The sequence below is a fragment of the Acanthochromis polyacanthus genome, chromosome 6, assembly GCF_021347895.1.
Source record: "Acanthochromis polyacanthus isolate Apoly-LR-REF ecotype Palm Island chromosome 6, KAUST_Apoly_ChrSc, whole genome shotgun sequence".
In the NCBI taxonomy this organism is placed as follows: Eukaryota; Metazoa; Chordata; class Actinopteri; family Pomacentridae; genus Acanthochromis; species Acanthochromis polyacanthus.
The window spans coordinates 44011342-44036777 of NC_067118.1; the positions used below are offsets into that span (position 1 = coordinate 44011342).

Here is a 25436-nt window from a genome sequence, read left to right on the forward strand (position 1 = left end):
AGCTTGAGTGAACAAAAAATCTTCTAATGTTAAATGTAATTGCTCTAATGTCACTTTGAGTTTGCAGTAATCTGTGAATGTAGCAGACAGATGAAAAATGTAGATAAATGTAAATGAAACAAACATTTTAGTTTTTTAAGTTCACGTATTTGTCTATTCATCTATTCAATTGTCAACCAGAATTTATTTGAAATTTTGTAAAATTTAATTTTAACTTTACTTATTGTGTCAGATAGTTATTTGACAAAAATGCCATAAATGGAGATTAAACAATCACAAAGCCTCTAATTAATTAACTGTCTTATTGTCGTCCCACCACTAATTTGACTCCATTATTGTTTAAGTTGAGGTTTAAAAGAAATATTTTAACTGCTGCTGTGTAAAGGAAATACTGCTGTTAAAAAGTACCTTATTTGTTTAAAGTGTTTGCAAACCAAATCTTATTGCATTTTTGTTCATAAAGCAGGACTATTTTTGTTTGTCAAGTGACGTGAACCAGAGTTCTGTTTTGACTTTTGCTGCTCATTACAGCAGGGCCGTGCAGAGGCCTTTGGAGGGGCAGGTGCTCCAAGTTTAAAGGGGGCACATGGAGCATGAATGTGAAACACCGTACAGAAACATACCTGATAATTCCAGCTGAATTGTAGGAACCCATATTCATGTAGAATATAACATGGAAGCAGTGGAACAATGGTTAAGTCTCTGGACTGCTGATTGGAAGGTCAGTAGTTTAAACCCTCATATGGCCACCATCAAGTCCTTCAAATTGTTATTTTAAAGTTGAATTTAGATCCCCATTAGACACTGGCCTGTTTAACTGTGGCTACTCTTCCTGGAGTCCTTGCTTTTAAATTTCATTCCTTTTCCAGACATTTACTGTATAGACATGGATTTGCTCCATGATGCTGATTTATAATCTGCCCTTTATTATTCATAGTGCTAATAATAAAGTTAAAAAAAGAAACATAAATCATGTATTTAAATGTGTTTGTGCTTTTATTCAGTTTGACTATCCACTTTGCACAAGACAGCAAAGGTATAAAAGTTCTATATTTTATATTTCTGCATTTTATATTTGTCTATATATACAAATGTTATAAATAAATTAGTTAGTTAGTTAATAGTTTATTTCAGGCAATGACTTTCAGACAACATGATTTCAATGCAGGTATCATTTACACAACAGTAACTGGACAGGTAATACATGTGCTCACATAACACACATAGAATGCCTGAAAGGGAGTGGGAAGAAGCAAACTTATTTAATCCCACCCCCTTTTCCATAAATTATAGACATAATATCAATGTCGCTTTCTGTTCATTTCTGTAACATAAACTCAAAACAACGTGAATACAATGATGGTGATGAAAGGATGCAGTTGTTGTGCAGCAGCTGGATGCAGACAGCAGGTGTATTAGAGGAGGTGGAGGCTCAGGCTGGATGCTACAATTAAGGTGAAGTCAGTAGAGCTCATGGTCCCACTGGGACTTTTTAAAGTGTTTCAAAAGGAGGATTTGCTGGATGCACAGAAGAAAGTAGTTCCAGCAGCAGGAATGTGAATGTCCTGTTTCCAACCTGTCAGACTGAAATCCATCAGCAGAAAGTTTCTCTAGAGTGACATGTTTTAGTCTGTATTTGATTTTGAACTGACTCAGGCAGACTGAGGTTTGTTTTAGAGAGATGACACTGTTTGACATTGAGAATATTATTGAAGTAAAAGTACATCTAGATAAGACATCCCCGACTATTCAGTTATCATCTCTAATTATCAGAAATAAACATCAACATAATTCACTACTTAACATTTGTCTCTCTATTAATGACAAATAATACTGACAGTCAGATAACAGATGTGAGTAATAGTCTGTACTGTTTATTTCAGAATATACTGTAGAGGTTCTGGTCCAGGTTTTATCACAGCATCATTTCATCACAACATGTTGAGTCTTTGACAGTTTTCACTGAAGTTCTTTTTACATGAGGAGCTTCTGAAAGTGGTTTTATATGATCAGACAAACAGCTTTTAGCTGATTATTCTCACTCTTCTTTAGAGTTTAGAATAGCATCTGTATTATCTCTGATGTTAAATATTATCAGCTGTTTATGAAGTTTTCTCGAATTTCTCTGTATTTCTTCTCTTTGTAAATTTTGTCTGTTGACAGACCGCAAAATGTGTTGAACTGAATCATGGAGCATTTTATTGACCTGAACTCAGCTGTTGATCTTCTAGAGGGAAGTGGTGTTCCAGAATCCAGATGTGACATCTTTCCTGATGTTCAGTTCCTCAGAGAGAAACTCTGGTGTTTTGTGTCTTGTTGCTGCAGAGAAGAGTGGTATCAGGAAATGCTCAGAGGTGTGAATATATCAGAGCAGAATGGTAGAAGTCAGACTGTTTCCAGAGATCTGATTCACACAAAGCTCAGAGTTAGGGCTGCACAATTAATCGCATTTTGATCGCGATCACGATTTTGGCTGCCACAATTAAATTAACCTGATCGTTGGTGATATTTACATTTAAAATGTGGGCTCTGGTGCATATCTTATCAAGCGCCTTGTCAACCAGTAGTCAGCCAACCACCAGGAGGCGAACACATGGTTAAGGCTTCATTAAGCTGCCTAAATAACAAGCGAGCGCCCCCTGCAGGCAGCGGCAGCCTCAAATCACTCAGTGGACTGGGCTGATGAGAGCGAGTCATGTCTAGAGAAGAAAGTACAGCAGCATTTGGAGATGAGGAGCATCATGGTGAGGAGCTAGTGCCTCCAAACGGATCAGCATCCATCGTCTGGACTTGTTTCGGATTCAGGGCAAGTGACGTTAAACAAGAACCAGTCACATGTAAAGAGTGTAGCAGAGTTGTGTCTGCCCCGCACAGTAACACAACTAATCTATTTAACCATCTGAAAAAACATCACAAACGCAAATACGAGGAATGCATGAAGGCTAAAGCTAACGTTGATTCACAAAATCCCCGTCCGTGTCCAGCGGCAACCCAGACAACCATTACAGCGACCCTGCATCGGGCAACACCGTATCAGCTACCTCCCAAACACACACAGAGATAACGGACGCAATATGGTTTTATTTGGCCAAAGACATGTGTCCAATAAATACAGTGAGCAACGAGGGCTTCAGAAAAATAGTCAAAACACAGGACAATAAATATGTGATCCCCTCACGCAATTATTTCTCCAAAGTGTAATTGTTTCCATTGAGTTGCACTTTGTGATTGCACTCTGAAGAGCACTTTTTTTCAGTTATCTCTTGGTAAATTTTAAATTCTTGAGCAAATTTTATTTTACTGTTATTTATCATTTATTCTTATTTAAAGTTTCATTTTGCACTGAAAACGCTTCATATATTGTTCTCTTAAAAGTAGTGCAATAAAAATACAGATATTTTCTGTAACATGATGAACAACAGTGATTAATAATCGTGATTACAATATTGATCAAAATAATCATGATTATCATTTTGGCCATAATCGTGCAGCCCTACTCAGAGTTGTGTTTTTAATGCTCCAAACCCTGATAACATGTTTGTGAGACTTTATGGTGGAAATGATTCAACTTTACTGGTTTGTTCTTTGTGTTTTTGCTGAACAAGTTTTCCAGAAGTTCATAAAAGAATGTTGAGGACAAAAGTTGACTCAGTGGTCTGTCATCACATCAGAATGTTTCCTGATGTTCATATTAATGATGTTCAGGTGTGATGTTGTCCAGTGATCAGTTTGGTTTGTGTAGCGTTTGACAGCAGACTGTAAATGTTGAGTGATGGAGGTGAAGCTGACAGCAGCAGGTCCACAGCAGAGACATCATCATCTTTCTACTTCAAATGTTCACTGAGCTCAACTCAGTCACAATATCCTGAATCCAGTAAAAACAGGACAGAAAATGTTCTCCTGATCCAGATGTTCTCCTGAGAACTTTGTGGAGTCAGATGTGGGATCAGATCACACTGACAGACTGTGGACAGTATGGAAGCCTGAATGGAACTCCATCTTCTGTCCTCCATCTGCAGATTCAACATTTACATTCTATAGATTTATATCAAATGATTCCAGATTCAAAGTGTGCAGGTGTGAGAGAGGCTGATGAGAATTCAGTTTCATGTCAAACACAGAGAAGATCAGCTGAACCACTGATGTGTCCAAATGTTCTGCTTCAAATGCATGAAGGAAATCTAAAGTGTTTTTCATAATAACATGTTTTGTCATTTATGTCTCATAACAGACTTTCTTACTGTGAACTCTCAGAGAGTCACTGTGAAGTCGTGGCCTCAGCTCTGAAGTCCAACCCCTCCCATCTGATAGAACTGGACCTGAGCTGGAACAACCTGCAGGATTCAGGAGTGAAGCATCTTTGTGATGGACTGCAGAGTCCAAACTGTAAACTGGAGACTATCAGGTCAGTTCACTGTCTGTTGATGCTTTTTCTATATATTCAACTATATGGAACTTTGGTGGACTTTGACTTGATTAGTGTCAGTCAGAAGCTGAAGCTGATGTTAGTGTGAGCTGATCTCATGAAGTGAATCCTTCGTTTTTGGGTCACTGTCAGTGTGGAGACCGGTGGCGTGGAGAGTAGAGTTCTGTAGCGTTATGTTGATTTTACTTGGATTTTAATGCAATAACTTTGATTAATTAGTTCCAGAAAAAATAACACATAAAAAATAATGCATTTAATTTAATCCCACCTTTCTGAGTTCCATAATTTCTGTCACACCAGAAACACTGAACCTAATGAACCTAAAGTCTGTTTTCCAGTCGTGAACAAGATGCACAGGAAGCAGAGTGAATCAGCCACAAGAAAGTTTGGTGAACAGTGATGGAAGACCAGACCTCATTGAGCTTGTTGGCTGGAAAATGTTCTTTTAAAAATCTTACCGATGGCAGCTTGGATAAAAGCGTAGTTTTAGTTTTCTGATCACTGCAGCACTTAAAGTCGACAGATCACTTCAATGTAAAACATGTTGCTGTTAGCACCAGAGCTAACGTTAGCTATGACAGTCCTGGTACCGGCAAACAGTGTAGCCATCCCATAATAGACCACTTTTAAAGACACTGAAAGAGCTTGAGTGAACAAAAAATCTTCTAATGTTAAATGTAATTGCTCTAATGTCACTTTGAGTTTGCAGTAATCTGTGAATGTAGCAGACAGATGAAAAATGTAGATAAATGTAAATGAAACAAACATTGTTGGTTTTTAAGTTCACGTATTTGTCTATTCATCTATTCAATTGTCAACCAAAATTTATTTGAAATTTTGTAAAATTTAATTTTAACTTTACTTATTGTGTCAGATAGTTATTTGACAAAAATGCCATAAATGGAGATTAAACAATCACAAAGCCTCTAATTAATTAACTGTCTTATTGTCGTCCCACCACTAATTTGACTACATTATTGTTTAAGTTGAGGTTTAAAAGAAATATTTGAACTGCTGCTGTGTAAAGGAAATACTGCTGTTAAAAAGTACCTTATTTGTTTAAAGTGTTTGCAAACCAAATCTTATTGCATTTTGTTCATAAAGCAGGACTATTTTTGTTTGTCAAGTGACGTGAACCAGAGTTCTGTTTTGACTTTTGCTGCTCATTACAGCAGGGCCGTGCAGAGGCCTTTGGAGGGGCAGGTGCTCAAAGTTTAAAGGGGGCACATGGAGCATGAATGTGAAACACCGTACAGAAACATACCTGATAATTCCAGCTGAATTGTAGGAACCCATATTCATGTAGAATATAACATGGAAGCAGTGGAACAATGGTTAAGTCTCTGGACTGCTGATTGGAAGGTCAGTAGTTCAAACCCTCATATGGCCACCATCAAGTCCTTCAAATTGTTATTTTAAAGTTGAATTTAGATCCCCATTAGACACTGGACTGTTTAACTGTGGCTACTCTTCCTGGAGTCCTTGCTTTTAAATTTCATACCTTTTCCAGACATTTACTGTATAGACATGGATTTGCTCCATGATGCTGATTTATAATCTGCCCTTTATTATTCATAGTGCTAATAATAAAGTTAAAAAAGAAACATAAATCATGTATTTAAATGTGTTTGTGCTTTTATTCAGTTTTATTATCCACTTTGCACAAGACAGCAAAGGTATAAAAGTTCTATATTTTATATTTATGCATATTATATTTAATTTGTCTATATATGCAAATGTTATAAACAAGTACTGATATCTTTAAATGAGAGGTTGAGAAAATCACAATTCAGATTCTTCTATTTATTATTGTTATTGTATTTTTACTGCAATAGTCCAAAATGATGTGAAAATTCATGTCCATAGTTTTAGTGAAATAAATAACCTCTGCCTCATTACCTCTCGAAACAGGAAACACACTGCAGCTCACTGACAGTAAAATAATACATCTCTCTGATGCACTTTGCCCATGACAACAGAAACATAGAGAAAGAAAAAGAAGCCTGGCATACTTTATCCTCTCAGCACTGTGTGGTTAACTAGCAGCTAGAACTGATGAGAGGTGTGTTAGAGTCAGACACACACACAGGATGCTCACTTCACTTCATCAGTCATCTTGCTAAAATACACCGTACTCAAAGGAATAACGCTGCAGAACCTCCTCACTGGACCATCAGGACCATCAGTTGTTGAAGTCCTCCCTCGGGTCTCTGGTTTCTAGACGAGCAGCGCTGAGCTCAGGACACGTCAGAGAGAGACGTAGATCATGTGACTGTGGAGGGTAGATCTGAGTTATTAGTATTTTTGTTTTATTTATTATTTTGGGCCTCAAATTCTTTTACACACACACACACACACACACACACACACACACACACACACACACACACACTTACAAATAGAAAACTAAATTAAATAAACCTAAATAGAATTAAAAAAATACAACTTTGACAAAAAGGGCACTTTGAGCATCAAGGCAAAATGTGCAGGTGCTTCAGCCCCCCCACCCCCCACCTCTGCACATCCCTGCATTACAGCTTGATGTGTGGACATGAATAGGTGGATGAATGTTGTGCTGACATGTGGATGATGTGTGTAGAAGGCTGACATGATGATGATCCACAATAACAGAAGGACAAAGTCACTGTGCTGCTTTTAGAGAAAAGCTGATTGATGAGGACAAAGTAATGTTGATCTGCACATTCAGAACCTGAACACATCTGATGGATCATCAATGATTTTATACACATCTTTTATTCTTTATTCAGATTGATTGGCTGCAGGTTGTCAGAGATCAGCTGTGATTCTCTGGTCTCAGCTCTGAAGTCCAACCCCTCCCATCTGGAACATCTGGACCTGAGCTACAACAACCTGCAGGATTCAGGAGTCAAACATCTGAGTGGTTTTCTGGAGAGTCCAGACTGCATCCTGAACACTCTGAGGTCAGTTCACTGTCAGTCTGTTACTGTTGTAGATCTGATGTGTTTAATGACAACTGAAGCTCATTTATGTTCAACAGAACTTCCATCCATGAAGCTGTAAATCTGCTCTGGTTCATATTTTCTTTTCTTTTTTTTTGACCAAAGGTTTGTTGTGAGAAAGGTTGAGTATTTGTTCCAGAAAGGGTAGAAAATGTTGAGTGATAATTGTTTAATTAAATGAATGTTTGTAATTTGCACTAAAGAGTCACATCTGGATCCAGAACATCCTCTGAACTCAGATCAGTTTATACAAAGTTTACTGACTGAAGTAGAAATATTTCTTTGGTTTGTGTTGAGTTCAGTTTTCTTTGACTGATCCTGATCCTGTTGATGATGCAGCATGTTATTGATGTGTGGACATGAATAGGTGGATGAATGTTGTGCTGACATGTGGATGATGTGTGTAGAAGGCTGACATGATGATGATCCACAATAACAGAAGGACAAAGTCACTCTGCTGCTTTTAGAGAAAAGCTGATTGATGAGGACAAAGTAATGTTGATCTGCACATTCAGAACCTGAACACATCTGATGGATCATCAATGATTTTATACACATCTTTTGTTCTTTATTCAGATTGATGAGCTGCAGTTTGTCAGAGATCAGCTGTGATTCTCTGGTCTCAGCTCTGAAGTCCAACCCCTTCCATCTGATAATTCTGGACCTGAGTAAGAACAACCTGCAGGATTCAGGAGTGAAACATCTGTTAGATCTTGTGGAGAGTCCAGACTGCAGCCTGAAGTATCTGGGGTCAGTAGAAGGTTCCATCAGTCTCTGCTGCTTCCAGCAGTTTTCTACTAAACACAGTCAGTATCAAAGCAAAGATCCAGTGTCTCCTGTAAACCTGCAGCTTCTCAGTGAAGCTGTGAGAGCAGAATGGAGACAGAAACACAGAGACAGCAGTCAGCCAATCAGAGGAGCCACAAGCTTGTTGTCATGGTGTGTTTAGCCACATGTCCACTAGATGTGATTTTCTTGCATGTAAACAAACTGCATCTGAAAATCACACTCATGGTGGACGTCACTAGAGAGCCACAAAATTGTCACATGACAATGTTTGAGCTTCAGTGAACAGCTGCTGCACAGCTTATTTCTCACCTCAAATGCTTTCAGAAATACTTTTTGCTGAAGATTTATCGAAATGAAAGAGAAAGTTTGCCACCAAGCCGCTGTGTTTTTCCGACTTGTCTGCCGGACCATCAAGCTGAAAGCTCGGTCACATGACCACGTAGTGATCAGCTGTTGCTCGAGTGCTGTCATGTGACAATGTTGTGCTCTGCTACTGACCGCCCACCATGCGAGTGATTTTCAGATGTGTCGTGTTTACATGCAGGAAAATCACATCTAGTGGACACTCACCTTTAGGTTTCATGGTCCAGGGGCTGACCAATAGCAACAGATCTATCAACCAATCATGACATGTTTTTTTGTCTGTCATGATTTGTCTCGTTTCATCCAGTGGGTGTCCTGAGTAACACTAGACAGACAGACCAGATGCTAATTAGTTTTTCACACCTCTGTAATGCTCTAGGTGTGAAGTCTCATGCCCCTCTTGCCCCACACACCCACCCCCCAACCCCACATCAGGATCTGTTTACAGCAATTTACATCACAGACAAACGTGGAGTTCACAGCCTGTGAACTGCTGATAACTGCCATGAACTTGGTAGGTTTTCTGTAATTCACAGGACTGATAGTCTGGCTTTTCATGCAGTGTGTGAGCTTGGAGCTCAGTGTGTTCACTCCAACACGTTAACATGAAGCTGCTGCTCTGAACACGACTGAAGTCCTGATGAGCTGCTGATCAAACTCATTGATCTCCTCTGCTCTTTCTTCTTCTCTCTGCAGATGGAAGTGATGCTGATCAGGACGGTGTTTGTGCTGAGAGGATGAAGTGTGTCCTGATGATCCAGATGTTGAAGCAGCAGCAGCTGGTGTGTAGAGACTCTGGACCATGTTACTGCACTGTAAAACATCAGGAATTCATTCAGTCAAATCAACTCATCTGTTCTAGTTTACTTTAGAGAAATACAGGAGTTTTACTAATTACTAATTATTTGAACCTAAAATGTCTCATTTTTCTTTTCAAACCACTTTAGAACTAAAAAACATGAATTTGTAGAACTTGAGGCATTTTTTCTTCAAATATTGAGTTGAATGAATGAACAGCTCAGAGTTCACTCAACTCATTACATTAAGTTCACAAGAAACAAAACAAACACAGATTTCCCCGTTAATGTTCACATGATACCATGACTGTAAAAAATGATCATTATTTTACAACCAGTTCTGTTTGTTTTGTTCAATTACAAACAATATCTAGTAAAATCCCAGAAAAGTATTAACTTCCATGTTCAACTGTAAATAATGTCCACATCAATAGGGTTAGGTATTTTAATAAATAGTCATTTGTTCTTTAACAACATTTTTACTTTATTTTAATCAGCAACAAGTCAGATTATTTTACAGATATTTGTCCTCATTTTAAAGACTATTTATGTTTATTAAAGATTGAAAATGAGAAATATTTTAACACTTAATTGACATTTTTGCTGTGTTTTGTTAAATTACAGATAATCTGTGTAAAATGATAAAAAAGTGTTAATTTCTATAATTTTAGAATCTTTCTTTTTCCAACTAGTAAATTGTTGTTGTACAATGTGTGACCAATAAAAATGACTGTTTTCCTGTTTTCACCTCAACAACAACTATTCCAATAAGTGACAGATGTTTTCTGTCATTTTCTCACTTTCTCCACTTCTTAAATGTTGTGTTTCTCTCTTCAAACATTTCCTCTGGCCTCCTTGCTGCCAGATGTTCACCGTTCCTTTCCACATATTTTTTCCAGTGTGGAGGTTGATGTCAGGTTGCAGAGTGTGCAGTAAGTTTCAGGATGTTTGTTTCAGTGCAGGATTAGATTTGACTTTTCTTTCTATTTCCAGCTGCAGTCAAACTTGTTGATCTTCTCTACCTGCAGCACATTGAGCTGATGAGAACAAAGTGTCCTGGAAACATGTCAGCTGAAGCCTTGGTGTCCAGAGAGAGTTTAATGAAGCACATGTGAAGGATTTTTACAGCATCACGTAGAAATCCAGTTTAGTCCTCAAAGGTCCAGAAGCAGCTTGTTGAGCTCAGAGTTCATATTTAATGTCAACATCCTTTGACCTTTCTGAGCTCCACTAAATGTTTCTGCTACTTTCTCTCTTCTTCACCTTCAGCTGGTTCCTGGTGTGTAGAAGCTTCCAGATCAATAATATTCTTTGTCTTCTGAGCTGCTGCTGCTTCCTTGAAATCCCAGTGATGATTTTCATCTGGACTGAAATCCAGGACTGAGACGCCCCTCCAGGACTTTCCAGGAAGGATTCCTGAAGCAGGCTTTGGTGGACGTTTGCTTTGGATGCTGGTCCTGCTGAAAGTCCAGTGAGCTTCAGTTTCCTCACATTGTTCTTCTAAGTGTCCTGGTGTTGGAGAGAATCCATGATGCTGCTCACACGCTCCAGTTTAGCAGCTTCAAAGCCACCAACAGGACTGTTGATGCTGTTCTTCTGGTCCTTCTGCCTCCAGACGTTCTGCCCAAACAGTCCACTTTAGTCTCATCAGTCCATCAGACTCCCACAACTCTGCTTTGTTCCACACATGAAGAGCTTGTTGTTGAGTGTTGTCAGACTTTATTTGCTGCCTTCATCAGGTCCTGCAGCTCTTTGTCACTTATCAGACTTTGTATCAGCTGCTGCTCTTAAACTTGTGCTTCCTCTTTGGAGGAATTTTTCTCTTTGTTCCACAAACAGGAAGGTTTTACAGCAGGTGTTACGGTTTGGGGCAAGAACAAACCCAAATGAGAGTCGCACAGAGCAGACGGCAGGCAGAGCGACAATTAAACAGGTTTTATTCACAAAAACTAACAAACTATAATGCCAACTATGAGCAGAAACTCCCAACCGGAGAGGGAGGGGGGAAGGCAGGATTGAGGGGACGACAGCCAGAGTGGAGGCATGTGCCGGCGCTCTGCAACTGGGGAAGCACGGCTGCAGCAACCAGGAATGACGCCAGTGTGGTGCCAGAGTAGTTTCCCCCCCATAGAAAGTGTATCTCTTGCTGCAGGAGCGCGCATGCATTTGGAAGGGTGGAGCTATAATCCCATGTTTAGATATCAGCGTAGATTATGAATAAAACAAAATGTGGATTGTTCAAAGATGTTTGCTAATGTAGCACGTGACATTTCTACCTAAATAAATGCTTTTGCTGTACATTGCGTGTTGCCCAATGAATAATATTCCCAGCGCTGCCTAACAATGTCTTTTCCTTCTCCTTTTGTAGGAAAGCGTCATGTTGCTGGGCGATCAGCCTGCTAACTAAACGTAGGCTCAATACTCTCTGGGTGCTAGATTCAAATGTGCTGTAATTCATTGGTTAGGATCAATCTGTCCAACTTCTGATCCAGTAAAACCAACACCACTGTGAGCCAGTGGTGTAGTGGTCCCTGGAGAAGTGGGTATACTCTTAATTTTCACCTTTTTTTTTTAAAATTAGTCCAGAAAAACGCCCCGTTTTAGAAACAGTGACATAGAAGACTACTCTGTTCAATTTATTCAGTCATTTCTACTTGCCCACTATTATAAAATTATCATGACTTGATTAGGAGCAGTTTGTAGTTATTACTGGATTAATGTAACATGTATTTATCATGAGGCAAACATGGTGTTTCAGTTACTTTTGAACATTTATTTCAATAAAATACTTCAAATATGAAGTTGACAGTGCATCCTTGTTCATATTTCATCATGAATAAAACCTCAATATTGTTTTAGGTCGAATCTTAAACTCCCTGTCCCCATTCTTGTGTTTTTACTTTCTTTAAAATCAAGTACCAGCCAAGAGGTTTTCCCACATTATCCCAATCTAGCTAGCTTCAGACTTACGTTAGAATAACGTTAGCCTTTCAAAACGTTAATCAGACTCGGCCCGACACTCAGTTTAACCCGTTGCGCTTCAGTTGCGCTTCAGTGTCCCGCCCGCGGTACACTTTGAGATCTGCATAAGCAATTTGCTAAATGTCTGAAACTGCAAACGCGATTATACAAACACTATACGCCGATGGAAAGCTTAGATTCTCATGAATCCGCCGGTATAAACCACTTTCAGATGTGATTACCACAGCGGTAATATAAACACATTTGTCCGACAAACAACGAATATCCATCCATCCGTTCTCTATACACGGCTTCAACGTACACAGCGCGACTCACATTTCCGGGTTCATTACTACACACAGATGAAAATATTCCACAAAAAACGGCCATAATCCAACCTTAGACATCCAGACGACACAAGCCAGTAAACTATTTTGTCCAAAACATGTCTTGAAGTCGGTATATACTCCACGAATAGGTCGTTTTTGAGGAAATGCACCTCGCGATGCGCGTCCAATATTCCCTGTATTTCTCGTCATATTTTTATTTACAAATAGAATATTAGCGATTTTTTTGTACTGAAAATGGCTGGAATTGAGTGCAGCTTTAACCACTGGCGACAAAATATCCTCTCCTTGAAATGTGCAGTCATGTTGCCAGTAGTTTAAAACAATGATTCATTTGGAAACCACCTTAAAACTTACCTGAGAATTATATCGTCCATGAAAGTAGGTTCGCTCGATACGTGCCACTCACTAGAAAGGTGTTTATTCTGACTTTCTCGCATTTCCGCGCATCTTTCAAGCAGACCTGTCAATCAACTGGAGTGCCACAGAGGTGTTAGCAAAATTTTCCTCTGTATGACCCGCCCTACTCTGCCTCTGATTGGCTCATCCCTAAAGTTAACCAATCGAATCAGTGAAGGTAGCATGTACCAGCCAATTCCAGGCAGAGGAGGGTTGTTCATGGCTTCATCATCCTTAAGGAAAAGAGGGCGACCTGGCACACAGATATTACTGAATGATGCACACCAGGGAGCTTTAGAAGTGGGTATACGCAATGCTAACTGAAAAATAAGTGGGTATACGGAGTATACCGCTGTATACCCTGGACTACACCACTGCTGTGAGCATTTGAACACACTGCCACACTCAATTCCACCTTTTTCACTGGAATTATAGACTCTGATGGATTTACTGCAGCACTGCCAACAACAGTTGTTGCTGTAACTCACTTTCCTTTCCACAGGGTGTCTTATCTTCAGATATTTTTTTAATTCCCCCTCTGTTGATCATCAGAACTTCATAGCATTTATTCAGAAATTCTCAACACATACAAATGATGATACAGGAGGATCTAGCAGAACATTTTTTGAGGAGGATACACATTATTTCAGCCTGATTGACTGCGTCTGCCAGAAAATGTACCCCCCTCTATATTCCTCAGGTGATGTACCAACATCATGTGGTTTATTCTGCAGACATTTGTGGTCATGCACAACAAAACTTGTGACTTAGGACTAGTTTCATGAATCACAGCTAAAGTTATAGGGGGATACACATTATTTCAGCCTGATTGACTGCGCCTGCCAGAAAATGTATCCCTCCTCTATAATGAAAGTTTCTCAGGTGTCTACATGTGTAGAACACGTGATTCTTCAATCAATTCTGCAAATGACACAAGGTCAGCCTTCAGCATTTTGGAGCAGGTCGAGGATCGGCATCATCAACCTTGATTTTGTCAATTAAAAAGAGTTAGCAATGAATCCTACAGATTACAAACTCATTGTCCAATATGAAGCTAAAAAAGAGTAACCCCTCAAAGTTCACCAAGACGGAAAACTTATTACTTCAAGGAAAGTTTCATCTGTATGACACTGAAGGTAAGACCAATGACGTCATAACCATTTCACAAATGTGACAGAATAAACACGGAACAAATAAAATGGTCTAAAATCACATCTGAAGCAGTTTCTGTCTGTCATGATTAAATTATACAGGACTCTATGTCTCATCATATTTTACAAATAATATTGAAATCTTAAAGTTGTTGGTATGTTTTGCAAGATCAAACCTTTGTAATCTCTGCAGTCAGACTAACATGAAGGCTTTTTTTCAAGCATCATCTGAAAGCATATCATATAATAACGCATACCATCCAGTATGGATCATGCATTTAAGAGCAGCAGTTTGTGAAATACTGCTCCTTTTCCTCTCATTATTTAGGAAGGGAGCTTTATTATTGGCGACACAAGGGTACTGCAAAAGCACTGAAAACCAAAGTGGTGTGTGGGGCTAATGAGGCCAATGAAACCTTTGTGGATTTTCATGCAAGTCCCACTTCTAAATCAACATACAAGGCAGTATTCATTCATGCAGTTTGTTGAATAAAATGATAAGTTGCCCCAGCAGCTGTCCCAGCAGCCACAGTCCACCCAAATTCCATACGGCCATTACAGCCAGCAGAAACACCAACATATACCCAAGCTCTGACAGACAAATGGAACATTTTCTCTGTCACTTGCTTTTTTCCCCTCACTTAATTTTCTTCATCATTTTCTCATTATTCTGATAGATGTTAAGGATGCTTGGGCAGGAAAAGAAGTCCATGCCCTCCTCTCCAAAACTGGGGCATCCAAATGATATTACTGGGACATTAACAGAGTTGGTCCTGACATGGAGCTGGAAAAGCAGCTCTAATATTATTGAACTTTATTTTTGCTCTATAGATAGATCGGTTTTACAGCTTTACAAGTCATCTTTGAAACAGTCAATGTATTTTTAGAGTCAAAAAGTCTGATCTTATGTGCTTGAATTGTTCTTCCAGGTAATCAGTGCATATTTGGCTGTCATAGTGTGTGAACACAATCAGCAGAATCCTGCAAAAGCAGCATTCATTGATTCATTAGCTGTGACTGCAATGTGGCAGAAAAGGACTCAAAGAATCAAGGTATGCATTGGTATGATGAATGTTATGGATTTTCACTCACATTTCAATAGATTTGAAATGTCAAAGCTAAAAGGAAAGCTAATGCTTTCAATATTTCAAATCCATGAGTTGTAAATCTTTATGTTTCAGATGTCAGGAGATATTGTGCTTGAAACTGTTTAGTTGTCGGAATCCATATTTCTAATTGATTTTTAATGTGCAATTCATATTTGGATCAAATGATTCTATTTTATTATTCCATTCAGTTTTAGATTAAACCCCTGGAGTATGACATTATTCTGGAAAATCACTGGACACTTTCAGTTAAAAATATCAATAAAACATAAAAAGAGTCAATCTACTAATGCAGTACTTGGTATAAAATAGAGCAGGTGAAGAAATAATGTCTGATTGTTTTTTTCATGGAAACATACTTGTAGGTCATCTACCCACAAGAAAACAATCCTTGTACTTGGATTCTCTGGGGGAGTTGAAGGAAGCCATTAAAAAATGTTTGGACACAACAAGGTGAGGCTCCTTGTTTTAAAAGCATGCTAACAGACATGTCAACTATCGCTGCAAAACTGCTGAGTCATTCCATCTCATTTCAACAAATCTGAGGAAATTTTGTTGCATGACCTCCTCTGATCATCTCCAAACTTTTTTTTTAACTATCCCAACATAAGAATAGATTACTTGCAAAGTTTTAACATCATATGATTGCTATTTGCTAAGTTATAAAATATTTAAATCCCTATTTTTCCACTCGGAAATTGATATGTTAGGTAGAAAGGCTTGATTTAGGAAGATAATACTGGGAACTGACTGATGATATAGACTTACAAGTGATCTGAAGGGTTCAAACACCTTAACAATAGAGCAGGAAAAAAAAATTGGAATGAATATACCCATTTCTCTGTGGTACAGGGCAATTTAAAAATTTGGCGAAAATGGCATTTTTCAAGAATTTAGGCATTTTTTTCACAAATTTTAATAAGTAACAAGGTTCATATGTTATAAAAATCTCAAAGTACCTTAAAAGTTCTCTCTAACCTAAAAATATCCAAGAGCTAGCTAGTCTCCTTAGACCTCAAAACGATGCCTATTTATGAAACAGACTGAAAAACACCATACATATATTGGCACAGAAACCAATGTGGGACATGGAGTAGAAACATGAAACTTTGTCTGTATAACAATAAACATCCGAATAATTGATATCTGAAGTATCAACATTGTTTCTTGAATCCTTCATGGCCAATTTAACCAAGAAATGCACTATGTTTTATAGGCGTTTTTTTAGGAATTCTAACTAATATATTGCAGTTAAAATGAGTTATATTGCCTTAGGTCCCATGTAAAACATGTAATTTGTCCCCAACTTATCACACCACTATTTCTGTCCTTTGAACTGCTTGAATTTCTCTGAAATCAGGCCATCATCTGCACCAGATATGTGGTACTGTCCACCACGGCGTGTTGAAGGAGCAGTGATTGGACAGAGGATGTGGGCTGTAGGCACCCACACTACGTCATCCTTTCTAGGCCATGTGAACTTCTTGCTGGGACCTTTTGGGTGCATGAATTTCACTTGCAAATCTTCAAATTCAGCTGATAAGTCAAATACGATACCGAGGCTGTCCTGAGAATGCAGTCTGGGAGTGATGCCATTTCTTCTTATTCAGTTACTGTATGAAAGAAAAAACAATGTCTATATAATAATTAACTTCAGATATGCCCTTTGTAACTTATACTACGATGCTGATGCTTCAGATTCATCTTTCATCTTTAGTTGGTCATGTAAATGGTTCCTAAAAACAAAAACGAGGATCAAAATGTATAGTAAATTGATTCAGCAGTTGCTCATCTTTGGCACAAGAAACAAATATGAAAGTAAGTTCACACATACTTCACACATACTAGTTCCTCCAAAAAAAATTTGAACCGCGTACCATGTATCCCACATGCACTTTTTAATGCCTAAAGTTAGGCTATTTTGGGTCTACACCTGAGTTCAACAGCCTATAAATCAATAAATAAGCTTTATTTTAATGTTTTAAAACTTTTACCTTATGCAACTTTCATTAGTAAAGAAGAAAATTCATTCTTTCAATGTCTTTTCACAAGAATAAGTCCTAAAATAGAGGCATGAAAAACCCAAAATAAAGTCGCCCATGAAATAATAAGGATATTTTGGGAAATTCCACAGTCCAGTATTTTTTTATTTTCATTCATTTCTATACTTTTCTCACCAGAAGGGTAAAAGTTTTGGAAGGGGAAAAAATTCTGACCATGTAAAAGGAGTATAAATTGCTTTTTTTAGTAGTTTAAAACCCTAAAATCATAGGCGAGGATTAAGTTTGGACTGACTATGGGTATTAGATTAGATCATTACTGCTTATACTGTATGTTTATAACCATAATACTTTGCATTTGTTCATAAAATTACCCAAATAAAGCCCAAAAAATTTTTTGGGAGGATCTGAGAAAGTGGTGCAACAAGCATTTGTTGAATTGACATGGAATGACTCTGCTACACATTTATGGAAGATCAATGTAGAAATGATTCTTTTATTTCTGTTGGGCTTTCATGAGAAAAAAGGCTGTAATTGTTCAAGGTGGACATGCGGTACTGTACAACACACAAAACAATGTGACAGTACATGGTGTGGAGTCTTTGCACTGAAAGTATGTTTGCTTTGCAGAGCAATGTCATCATCCTCACATTTAGAAACTGGAACACGACTGTCCTTTTTTGAACCAAGACAAATAATATTGCACTTTTTTCAGATGTCTAAAAGTCAGAAGTTGTGAACTTCCAGCAGGTTAATATCTCTATATGGTGACAGATAAGCTCATAATTACTAAGAGGCACAGCTTAACGTTCTGTTCAAATGTCTTTTTCTGTTTGCACAATGTCTCTTGCAAAAGAAAGACACAACTTTTTCTGCCACAAAAGAGGTGATAAACAGACACAGAGTGGAAATCACTGTTACTCTTCTCCTGGAAACTGCTAGGAGATATTTTGGTATTTCATAGACTTGTCCATAAAAATCCTGTCAAATGTTACAGTTCTAGTAAATACTACCTAAATATGAAGAAAGTTTGGATGCATGACAACATCACACATGCTCTTATTTTTTCTGTCCTCTTCGTTTTTTTACCAGATGAGCTGACAGACAGATGTCACTTTTGTGGGGAACAGGAACATGAGTCAGTAACAGTCATCTCTAAATCTGAAATGGAATACTCTTTTGATCATGGGAATTGTCTTTAATGCTGATGTTAGATTCTTCTCTTATACCTAGGACTACTGTTGGATTTCTACCTTGGCTCCACTTGAAGTAATAATTGTTGAATTGATGACAACAATAACACAACAATAACAATGTAGAGCTTCTTAAAGACGTCTTTTTTCAAACCTACATTCTGTGTCTTTCACATTCAGTGTGATGTTTGTTTGAGGTGCTTCCACTAAATGTGTGTTCAAGGCCCACCAGCAGAAGAGGATTTCATTTGTCTTGCTTGTTAAAGTCCTTAGCTGGATGTATAGTGTCTAGAGTGGTAACTGTTAAATAGCTGGACCGCTGTGTTAGTTGTGTTTGTTGTTTTTCTTATTCATCTTCAGCTGTATAGACTTTCTTTCCTTCAAACAAATGCTAAGTGATTGTGTTCTTCTTTATAGAAGTTATTGGTAAGTTGAGTAGGCATTGTTGTTTGAACTGAATAGTATTAAAGTGGATTACCTTTTTTTCTGCTGGATGTATCTTTTTTATGTAACAATACTTCCTTTTTTAAATTCTTGTATAAACTGAGCATTTCTCTCAAAGAGCTGATAGCAGCATATTATCCCAGCAGAACTCTCAGACTGCAGGCTTACTTGTTGTTCCCAGAATTTCTAAAAGTAGAATGGCAGGCAGAGCCTTCAGTCATCAGTTGCTTCTCCTGTGGAACCAACACCCCCCCACCATGAATATCTTTCCAACTTTACCAAACTGTGTTTTGTTTCCTGATGTCGCTGTCATTTCTTGGCTTCATGCTGTCATTTGCAAGCATTTCACCATAAATAACACAATTCTGTCTTGTCCTTCACTAAACCAAATTTAAGGGAACTCTGGAGGTGTAGCCGGAGTTGTTTTTAGGTACTGATCAATCTTCACCAGTTTTGCGTTTTTCAGACGTCGTTCCCGTCAGTAATTTTCTCACTGCACACAAAAATAATGAATCAGGATGAGGCAGCGAGCCAACCTGAAGAAAGCGTGGACAAAGGAGGTCTGGATGTGGCCATCGAAGGAGCAAAGGATTTCTGAGGAAAGAGCAAAAAAAAGTGTTTTAATGTTTTATAGGTGGACTTGTGATTGTGTTCCTCTGATTTGATCCAGAATGTGAAAATCTAATGTTTCTAAGCTCACAGCCTCAGAGCAGACAAAGATCTCTGGCGTCCTCCTTATGGGGACGTGGACCCCAGGTTGGGAACCACTGATCTATCTGATCATGCATGTGTCCCATTGTGTGTTATATGTTCCTTGTTCTCCACCTTCCTCTTCTCCGTCCCTCCATCTCCCCTTCCTTCTACCTCTCTACCTCTTCTGTCCCTCTCAACCTGCTGGACAGCAGCAGATGGGTCCTCCCATATAAAGAGCTGGGTTCTGCTTTCAAGGTTTCCTGTTAAAAGGGAATTTTTTCTGACCACTGTCGCCTTAGGGTTTGCTCTGGGGGTTCAGGCATATGGGTTCTGTAAAGCGTCTTGAGACAATTTGATCTGTAATTAGTCCTATACAAATAAAATAAAATAAAATAGAATTGAATGAGTTTCCAGTGCTGAATGAATGAAATGATGAGTTGGTGTTTATTTAGATTGTAGGATCAATTCCATCCTTGTTCTGTTTACTTCAAGTGCATACTGCAGTATACAGTAGGTACTAATTCTTATAGTATGCAAACATACTGCATGTTTTCCTGCACACTGTATAATCTGGTTTTATATATATGAGAATGGAAGAGGAGAACCACACTCCTGTGACGGAGACGCTTGGAGATCCCAAAGAATGCATCAGTTTTAAACTGAGAAACAGCAACAACAAGGTTTATTCAGCCGTTTAAGGTCAAACAAGGACAATGAAGTAGATTTACAGTCACAGAGCAGGCAGCAGTTTGAGCTTTTAACCTGCAGGGGGCGTTTTACAGATATTCACCTCATGTTTTACAACTTTAAACATGTACAGGACAACACAGGCTTCTGTAACATCAGTATAAACACGAAAGAAAAATGCACAAATGTTCATTCCTCCCTGAAGCTGAAGTGCCTCAAATGTGCAAGAAAGTGAAGTGTTGGTGTAATTACTGTCACTGCCAGAAGGGGGAGACAAAGGTTCCACTGCAGGTTTAAACATGAGCAGTTCTGCAGACAAAAACCTTTTTTACTATCAGGACTCCAAAACCTGTCAGCAGCTCAGAAAGACGTGTTCTATTTGAAGAAAATGTAGAAATAAAAGTCAACAAAATGTCACCATTTCAGAGCCACACAACGGTAGAAAACAGACTGAAGCTGAATTCTAGACTTTAAACAGTCTGAGAACTGATCATGTGTGATGTGAACATCTGTGGGGAAAATGAACCAAATGTGAGATTAAAACTGTGACATTTAAATGTCAGGAATATGGAAATTCAACATGTAAATGGTTCAATATGTCTGCTATGTAGAGTCACCACTTTTTCTCTGGTGTTGGTAACACCTGTGGACACGTGGAAAATGTTTGGTTCAAGTTTTCATTTTTTTTGGAAAATAAAGAAATTCAACTTTCATTTTTGTCTTTTTAATGATTTTCTATCATAACTGTCATTCTGCAAAGATAACATTTCTGAGTTCTCTCTCCTTCTTCATGTTGTTCTGTTTCCAAAGAGCTGCAGGACTTTAGATTGAAAAATGAACCACAGTGAAGAAAAACATGACGGGACCAAAAACTAGACACAAACTGCTGCTTGGAGTTCACAGGTTTAATGACGTGCAACAACTTCACTAACAAATGTTTAATTCTAGAAGATCTGCTGGACTGATTTCTCCACAAAAGCCCAGAAAAAGGTCAATGATGAATGTGAGAGTTCAGAAGTGAGTCCATGTGCAGCAGTGGCAGCTTGTTGTTCTTCTGGTTCCATCTAGAATTCATGGAAAACTGATCCTTGTTTTAACATCAGTTCACATCTGATTCCAGCATCATTTATTATCAGTGATAGAAAATGTTCCATAAATATGTAGAAAACCTGCTAAATATGTGATCAGCATGTGGATGAGTTGTTTTTATTGTGGCTTTGTGTCTGATTTCAGTCCTACTCTGCCCCCTGCAGGCTTCATTCATAATAACACCAAGTTAAACAGAGTCCAGCTGTTTTTTCTGCCATTCTTGTTGTTGAACACTTTGATCCCAGACAGTGTTGTGGTTGTCGTCTGTGCACTAGTTTGAATGTCATTAAGAGTTGAATTTCTAGATTATTTTTAGAAAAACAACCTGCAACCAACATCTGCTGAAGTGGTTTAACCTTCAGGAGGAAAGAAATGGATGAAATTATGAAACTTTGAACGACTTGAGAAGTGAAAATATGAAGAAAGAGAATAAACCTGAGATTCAAATTTTTATTGAAACTTCTTCACACTCAGATAATGAAGTTGGATTTTTTGTGATCATTTTTTATAGGAAATAACTTAGACATGTATCTCAAATCTTCTGCAAGATGTTGCTCAAAACAAACAAACAAATAAACAGACCAGAGACAGACTCATTACAGGAACAAGAAATAGAGGAACTAAAGTCAAAAGAAAGACGAGGAGCTGTGACTGTAAAGATTAGACCAGAGATGAAAAAAACACAAAACCACACAGTCCTTCTGCTTTTTATGTACTTCTGCCTGACTGTGAGGTTTGACTTTAGTGTGACAGAATGATTTTAAAAAAGATCCGAAGAATGTGAGATAACCTGCTGGTTAGATGATGTAAGTTCAGGTTCAGGTTTCTATCAGTTTCCAGGAGATGAATGTGAGTCAGTGATCAGTGATGAAGTGATGGAAGCTGTGTGTGTTTCTGCAGCTTCACCTTTAGGTTTGGTGGATCTTCTCTTCTTGCAGTAAATCATCAAAGGCATCGATAAAATGAAGATCTTGACCACCAGAATCAGACCCATGTAAAGCTGCTGATCTGCAGGAGTGTTAACAGGAGAACAGGTTGGTTTTACTCTGACACTTTAGTAAATGTGGAGCCACAAGTTTTATACATACAAGCTCCACATTCATGAACCTGCAGAGATACAGAAGATGTAAATATATGTTCTGGAACATGATCATCTGCAGACTAAACACATGTTTACCTGATTAACGGCTTAAACTTCCCTCTGCATCAGATGTTTTACTGCAGCAGTCACTCATATAAAACCATTTTCAGACTGAAACAGTCTTTAAAAGTATCTTTAAGTGCAACCAACTCGTACCCACGGCATCATGTCAGTTTTGAAATGAACGTGTTTGAACTGAGCTCTGCACCCCCGGTGTTGTGCGCTGTCATTTACAGGCCACCCAAATACAACAAAAACTTCTTTATTGACTTTTCACATTTGCTGGCTGAATAACCGGTGTATGACTGCATTCTCATGATTGAGGAATTTAATATCCATGTGAGCTGCCCTGAAAAGCCACTGGTGAAAGACCTTTCAAATTTGATGGAATGTTTTAATCTTGCACAGCGTGTTGTTGGCCCCACACATGAACATGGACACACTCTCCATCTTGTTCTTACTGTTTCTAATGTTGAGATTTGTGATGCAGTTTTCTTTGATCATCTGCCTGTTTTATTTGAACGTCCTGGAAACGTGAGATTGGGGAGCATCACATCCAGAACCCGGACAATCAGCACTGGCGCCCCCCAGGGGTGTGTGCTCTCCCCACTGCTCTTCTCCCTCTACACCAATGACTGCACCTCAGGTGACCCAAGCGTGAAGCTCTTAAAGTCTGTAGACGACACAACTGTCATCGGCCTCATCCGGGACGGTGATGAGTCTGCGTACAGACGAGAAGTGGAACAGCTGGTCCTCTGGTGTGGTCAGAACAACCTGGAGCTGAACACGCTCAAGACTGTGGAGATGACAGTGGACTTCAGAAGGAGCCCCCCTGTGCTGCCCCCCCTCTCCATTCACAACACGGTGTCTGCTGTGGAAAGTTTCAGGTTCCTGGGTTCCACAATCTCCCAGGACCTGAAGTGGAAGTCCAACATCGACACCATCAGGAAAAAGGCCCAGCAGAGGATGTACTTCCTGCACCAACTGAGGAAGTTCAACCTGCAGGAGCTGCTGATCCAGTTGTACACCGCCATCATCCAGTCGGTCCTCTGCACTTCCATCACTGTGTGGTTTGGATCAGCCACCAAGCAGGACAGGCACAGACTGCAACGGACAGTCAGGACTGCAGAAAAAATCCTCGGTGCCAGCCTGCCCTCCATTCAGGACTTGTACATGTCCAGAGTCAGGAAAAGGGCAGGCAACATCACTGCAGATCCGTCACACCCTGGACATAACCTGTTTCACCTCCTCCCCTCCGGCAGGCGCTACAGAGCTCCGTATGCCAAAACCACCAGACACATGAACAGTTTCTTTCCACAGGCTGTTGCTCTGATGAACATTTGAAACCAGTCACAGTCTGAATCATGAACATAAACATCCATAACCTCAACAAACAGTCCTATAAACAATAAAATTATAACTAGAAATGCACCATTTCCACTGATCACTTCAAACTAATGTATGTTCATTATTTAATTTTCGATTTGTCTAGTACAAGAGGGTACTGTAAAATACCGGAGTCAAATTCCTTGTATGTGCTCACATACTTTGCAAATCAAAGTGATTCTGATTCTGATTCTGATTCTCTGTCCTGTGTGTCGTGGCCGTATGGTTAACCCCTCCACCGCTGCAGACTTTTGCTCTGTTCTGAACATGAATGACTCTCTCTGTTTAAACAGATCCATTGATGATTTTTGCGCTGGTTTTAATTCCGCTTGCAGAGCTGCATTAGACAACTTGCCAAAGTGAAGCCTTTTTTATCCCGTCACAACTTTGAATTTTTGATCCACACTTTTATTACCACTCGTTCAGATTATTGCAACGTGCTTTACTCTGGACTCAGCAAAACCTCACTGTCCAGACTACAGCTGGTTCAGAACGCTGCCGCTCGCCTTTTAACAGGATCGTCAAAATTTAATCGCATAACTCCCATCCTCCAGTCCCTCCACTGGCTCCCTGTGCACCTCCATATTGATTTTAAACTTCTTTTATTGGTTTTTTAAATGCCTTCATGGTTTGCCCCCCTTGTACCTGTGTGGTCTGTTGGTCCCCTACAATCCGTCTCACTCACTGAGGGCAGATCAAGCTTTACTGGTGCCAAAGACCAAAATGAAACTGAGAGGTGATCGTGCTTTTTCTGTGGCTGCTCCTAAACTGTGGAATGAGCTCCCACTAAACACCTCATTCTCTCCCTACTTTTAAATCTCTTTTAAAAACACTTTTTTTTTTTAACTTGGCCTATGGCTCAGCTTAGAGCTGACTTCTACTGTACAACCTGTGTCTTATGTCTTATTGTTACACTTGCACTATTTTATTTGTATTTTAATGATTTACTTATTGATTTTATTTTTTGATGTGTACAGCACTTTGGTCGACAGTGTTGTTTTTAAAGTGCTTTAGACATAAAGTTGGATTGGACTGAATGAGATATGAAACATGGCTGCTTCATTAATCTGTTCATTCTGTCATTCAGACACTTTAATGCTCCTCATGGCTTCATAGAGACAAACCGCCACAGTGATGGTGGTATTTTATATATTGTAACAGAAACTACAGAAGCTTCATTTGTTCTGTCAAAACGTCCCATCAAAATACTTTATCTGTATTAATCTGGGGGATTATTTATAAAAACGAACCTGAACGTGGTGGAGATGAGTCGAGCTGCTCTGTGGAGGATGATGGAGGTTTAGATGTTCCTGAAGTGGAGCTCAAACTCTCTTCTGTTGGTGTTGTTGCCGTGGAGGATGATGGGAGAAACGATGACAGTGGAAAAGTTGGAAGAGTGGACTTTGGTTGTGAAGTGGTTGAAGCTGTAAACAGTGAAATAATCAGAATCCTGACCATACTGCTGGCAGCTGAACTGACAGGT

General features: G+C 39.0%; 1 protein-coding gene and 1 long non-coding RNA gene across 5 annotated transcripts in view; one reads left to right on the forward strand and one right to left on the reverse strand.

Moving 5' to 3' along the window:
- Positions 1-25436, forward strand: part of LOC127534415 (protein NLRC3-like) — a 67409-nt gene that overhangs the window by 3826 nt on the left and 38147 nt on the right. The gene's annotated exons all lie outside the window — the stretch shown is intronic.
- On the reverse strand, positions 7162-8157 carry LOC127534422 (uncharacterized). Its single transcript, XR_007942582.1, has 2 exons — positions 8087-8157; positions 7162-7297 (listed from the first exon to the last, which is right to left on the reverse strand). It is a non-coding gene; the product is annotated as an uncharacterized LOC127534422 (long non-coding RNA).